Below are 6,000 nucleotides of genomic sequence, written 5' to 3'. Positions count from 1 at the left end.
GAGTGTAAGAGTATACACAAGGTTAAATAATAATATGGTATTCCAACGTTCACATACAAATGAACAGAGCACATGCTAGAAGTATCATGTGCACGTGTAATGCAGTGGGGCAAGCCTGTGTGCATGTACACTTAGTAATCAGCTGACTACAGGGCCCTAAAAGCCAACGTCACGTGTCTGTAGGGCAGCGCTGCCCGCTGGCTCAGGCCTACAGTACGATCCAGCAGGTCCTTAAAATGAGACAGAGATGTGACTGAATGAGGTCAGAGATCACATCATTACGCTCGGCAACATCGGTTGTTCGCACCTGCACACATAGGCTGATGCATCCTACCCCTCCAGCAGCACTGTGCTCAACACGTGTCTGTAGGGCAGCGGTGCCTGCTGGCTCAGGTCTACAGTACGGTCCAGCAGGTCCTTAAAATGAGACAGAGATGTGACTGAATGAGGTCAGAGATCACTTCATGAAGCACAGCAACATCGCTTGTTTGCACCTGTGCACCCAGGCTGATGCACCCCACCCCTCCCACAGTGCGGCACTCAACACCTGTCTGTAGGGCAGTGTTGCCCGATGGCGCAGGCCGACAGTATGGTCCAGCAGGTCCTTAAAATGAGACAGAGATGTGACTGAATGAGGTCAGAGATCACATCATTAAGCATGGCAATATCGCTTGTTTGCACCTGCGCACCCAGGCTGATGCACCCCACCCCTCCCGCAGCACCGCGCTCAACACGTGTCTGTAGGGCAGCGCTGCCTGCTGGATTAGGCCGTACAAAAAGGGGTGGTGATGGACGGGGCATTTAAATCAATCAAACACTCACACCCAGTCAAAAGATCTGGGTTTAATTCATCACCGTTCTTCAGCCCACTCTGCCACCCCAGTTCAGACATGGCTATATGCAAATCAGTCTGACCCTGTGCCTCATGGGAACAGTCCAGCGCGAACTGCCAAGCCATGTCTTCCCTGGACCGGAAACAAGCTTCCGAGGACCGGTTTCTGGCATTACAGACGTCTTCAGCCCGGCTTGCTTGAATCCAGTGGCAAAGTGAGCAAGGGACTCACGTCTGAGCATACCCTGCTACACTTATAGCGGCCCAAAGCGGTACAAAAAGGGGTGGTGATGGACGGGGCATTTGAATCAATCAAACACTCACACCCAGTCAAAAGATCTGGGTTTAATCCATCACCGTTCTTTAGCGCACTCTGCCACCCCAGTTCAGACATGGCTATATGCAAATCAGTCTGACCCTGTGCCTCATGGGAACAGTCCAGCCCGAACTGCCAAGCCATGTCTTCCCTGGACCGGAAACAAGCTTCCGAGGACCGGTTTCTGGCATTCCAGCCGTCTTCAGCCCGGCTTGCTTGAATCCAGTGGCAAAGTGAGCAAGGGACTCACGTCTGAGCATACCCTGCTACACTTATAGCGGTCCAATGCGGTACAAAAAGAGGTGGTGATGGACGGGGCATTTGAATCAATCAAACACTCACACCCAGTCAAAAGAATTGGTTTTAATCCATCACCGTTCTTTAGCCCACTCTGCCACCCCAGTTCAGACATGGCTATATGCAAATCAGTCTGACCCTGTGCCTCATGGGAACAGTCCAGCCCGAACTGCCAAGCCATGTCTTCCCTGGACCGGAAACAAGCTTCCGAGGACCGGTTTCTGGCATTACAGCCGTCTTCAGCCCGGCTTGCTTGAATCCAGTGGCAAAGTGAGCAAGGGACTCACGTCTGAGCATACCCTGCTACACTTATAGCGGCCAAAAGCGGTACAAAAAGGGGTGGTGATGGACGGGGCATTTGAATCAATCAAACACTCACACCCAGTCAAAAGATCTGGGTTTAATCCATCACCGTTCTTTAGCCCACTCTGCTACCCCAGTTCAGACATAGCTATATGCAAATCAGTCTGACCCTGTGCCTCATGGGAACAGTCCAGCCCGAACTGCCAAGCCATGTCTTCCCTGGACCGGAAACAAGCTTCCTTGGACCGGTTTCTGGCATTACAGCCGTCTTCAGCCCGGCTTGCTTGAATCCAGTGGCAAAGTGAGCAAGTGACTCACGTCTGAGCATACCCTGCTACACTTATAGCGGCCCAAAGCTGTACAAAAAGGGGTGGTGATGGACGGGGCATTTGAATCAATCAAACACTCACACCCAGTCAAAAGATCTGGGTTTAATCCATCACCGTTCTTTAGCCCACTCTGCCACCCCAGTTCAGACATGGCTATATGCAAATCAGTCTGACCCTGTGCCTGATGGGAACAGTCCAGCCCGAACTGCCAAGCCATGGCTTCCCTGGACCGGAAACAAGCTTCCGAGGACCGGTTTCTGGCATTACAGCCGTCTTCAGCCCGGAATGCTTGAATCCAGTGGCAAAGTGAGCAAGGGACTCAAGTCTGAGCATACCCTGCTACACTTATAGCGGCCAAAAGCGGTACAAAAAGGGGTGGTGATGGACGGGGCATTTGAATCAATCAAACACTCACACCCAGTCAAAAGATCTGGGTTTAATCCATCACCGTTCTTTAGCCCACTCTGCCACCCCAGTTCAGACATGGCTATATGCAAATCAGTCTGACCCTGTGCCTCATGGGAACAGTCCAGCCCGAACTGCAAAGCCATGTCTTCCCTGGACCGGAAACAAGCTTCCGAGGACCGGTTTCTGGCATTACAGCCGTCTTCAGCCCGGCTTGCTTGAATCCAGTGGCAAAGTGAGCAAGGGATTCACGTCTGAGCATACCCTGCTACACTTATAGCGGCCAAAAGCGGTACAAAGAGGGGTGGTGATGGACGGGGCTTTTGAATCAATCAAACACTCACACCCAGTCAAAAGATCTGGGTTTAATCCATCACCGTTCTTTAGCCCACTCTGCCACCCCAGTTCAGACATGGCTATATGCAAATCAGTCTGACCCTGTGCCTCATGGGAACAGTCCAGCCCGAACTGCCAAGCCATATATTCCCTGGACCCGAAACAAGCTTCCGAGGACCGGTTTCTGGCATTACAGCCGTCTTCAGCCCGGCTTGCTTGAATCCAGTGGCAAAGTGAGCAAGGGACTCACATCTGAGCATACCCTGCTACACTTATAGCGGCCAAAAGCGGTACAAAAAGGGGTGGTGATGGACGGGGCATTTAAATCAATCAAACACTCACACCCAGTCAAAAGATCTGGGTTTAATCCACCACCGTTCTTTAGCCCACTCTGCCACCCCAGTTCAGACAAGGCTATATGCAAATCAGTCTGACCCTGTGCCTCATGGGAACAGTCCAGCCCGAACTGCCAAGCCATGTCTTCCCTGGACCCGAAACAAGCTTCCGAGGACCGGTTTCTGGCATTACAGCCGTCTTCAGCCCGGCTTGCTTGAATCCAGTGGCAAAGTGAGCAAGGGACTCACGTCTGACCATACCCTGCTACACTTATAGCGGCCAAAAGCGGTACAAAAAGGGGTGGTGTTGGACGGGGCATTTGAATCAATCAAACACTCACACCCAGTCAAAAGATCTGGGTTTAATCCATCACCGTTCTTTAGCCCACTCTGCCACCCCAGTTCAGACATGGCTATATGCAAATCAGTCTGACCCTGTGCCTCATGGGAACAGTCCAGCCCGAACTGCCAAGCCATGTCTTCCCTGGACCGGAAACAAGCTTCCGAGGACCGGCTTCTGGCATTACAGCCGTCTTCAGCCCGGCTTGCTTGAATCCAGTGGCAAAGTGAGCAAGGGACTCACGTCTGAGCATACCCTGCTACACTTATAGCGGCCAAAAGCGGTACAAAAAGGGGTGGTGATGGACGGGGCATTTGAATCAATCAAACACTCACACCCAGTCAAAAGATCTGGGTTTAATCCATCACCGTTCTTTAGCCCACTCTGCCACCCCAGTTCAGACATGGCTATATGCAAATCAGTCTGACCCTGTGCCTCATGGGAACAGTCCAGCCCGAACTGCCAAGCCATATCTTCCCTGGACCGGAAACAATCTTTCGAGGACCGGTTTCTGGCATTACAGCCGTCTTCAGCCTGGCTTGATTGAATTCAGTGGCAAAGTGAGCAAGGGACTCACGTCTGAGCATACCCAGCTACACTTATAGCGGCCAAAAGCGGTACAAAAAGGGGTGGTGATGGACGAGGCATTTGAATCAATCAAACACTCACACCCAGTCAAAAGATCTGGGTTTAATCCATCACCGTTCTTTAGCCCACTCTGCCACCCCAGTTCAGACATGGCTATATGCAAATCAGACTGACCCTGTGCCTCATGGGAACAGTCCAGCCCGAACTGCCAAGCCATGTCTTCCCTGGACCGGAAACAAGCTTCCGAGGAACGGTTTCTGGCATTACAGCCGTCTTCAGCCCGGCTTGCTTGAATCCAGTGGCAAAGTGAGCAAGGGACTCACATCTGAGCATACCCAGCTACACTTATAGCGGCCAAAAGCGGTACAAAAAGGGGTGGTGATGGACGGGGCATTTAAATCAATCAAACACTCACACCCAGTCAAAAGATATGGGTTTAATCCATCACCGTTCTTTAGCCCACTCTGCCACCCCAGTTCAGACATGGCTATATGCAAATCAGACTGACCCTGTGCCTCATGGGAACAGTCCAGCCCGAACTGCCAAGCCATGTCTTCCCTGGACCGGAAACAAGCTTCCGAGGACCGGTTTCTGGCATTACAGCCGTCTGCAGCCCGGCTTGCTTGAATCCAGTGGCAAAGTGAGCAAGGGACTCACGTCTGAGCATACCCTGCTACACTTATAGCGGCCAAAAGCGGTACAAAAAGGGGTGGTGATGGACGGGGCATTTGAATCAATCAAACACTCACACCCAGTCAAAAGATCTGGGTTTAATCCATCACCGTTCTTTAGCCCACTCTGCTACCCCAGTTCAGACATGGCTATATGCAAATCAGTCTTACCCTGTGCCTCATGGGAACAGTCCAGCCCGAACTGCCAAGCCATGTCTTCCCTGGACCGGAAACAAGCTTCCTTGGACCGGTTTCTGGCATTACAGCCGTCTTCAGCCCGGCTTGCTTGAATCCAGTGGCAAAGTGAGCAAGGGACTCACGTCTGAGCATACCCTGCTACACTTATAGCGGCCCAAAGCTGTACAAAAAGGGGTGGTGATGGACGGGGCATTTGAATCAATCAAACACTCACACCCAGTCAAAAGATCTGGGTTTAATCCATCACCGTTCTTTAGCCCACTCTGCCACCCCAGTTCAGACATGGCTATATGCAAATCAGTCTGACCCTGTGCCTGATGGGAACAGTCCAGCCCGAACTGCAAAGCCATGGCTTCCCTGGACCGGAAACAAGCTTCCGAGGACCGGTTTCTGGCATTACAGCCGTCTTCAGCCCGGCTTGCTTGAATCCAGTGGCAAAGTGAGCAAGGGACTCAAGTCTGAGCATACCCTGCTACACTTATAGCGGCCAAAAGCGGTACAAAAAGGGGTGGTGATGGACGGGGCATTTGAATCAATGAAACACTCACACCCAGTCAAAAGATCTGGGTTTAATCCATCACCGTTCTTTAGCCCACTCTGCCACCCCAGTTCAGACATGGCTATATGCAAATCAGTCTGACCCTGTGCCTCATGGGAACAGTCCAGCCCGAACTGCCAAGCCATGTCTTCCCTGGACCGGAAACAAGCTTCCGAGGACCGGTTTCTGGCATTACAGCCGTCTTCAGCCCGGCTTGCTTGAATCCAGTGGCAAAGTGAGCAAGGGACTCACGTCTGAGCATACCCTGCTACACTTATAGCGGCCAAAAGCGGTACAAAAAGGGGTGGTGATGGACGGGGCATTTGAATCAATCAAACACTCACACCCAGTCAAAAGATCTGGGTTTAATCCATCACCGTTCTTTAGCCCACTCTGCCACCCCAGTTCAGACATGGCTAAATGCAAATCAGTCTGACCCTGTGCCTCATGGGAACAGTCCAGCCCGAACTGCCAAGCCATATCTTCCCTGGACCCGAAACAAGCTTCCGAGG

This window comes from Lissotriton helveticus, chromosome 8, assembly GCF_964261635.1.
Source record: "Lissotriton helveticus chromosome 8, aLisHel1.1, whole genome shotgun sequence".
Classification (NCBI taxonomy): Eukaryota; Metazoa; Chordata; class Amphibia; order Caudata; family Salamandridae; genus Lissotriton; species Lissotriton helveticus.
The sequence above is the reverse complement of the archived record's forward strand: the minus strand, read 5'-3'. Positions refer to the sequence as shown.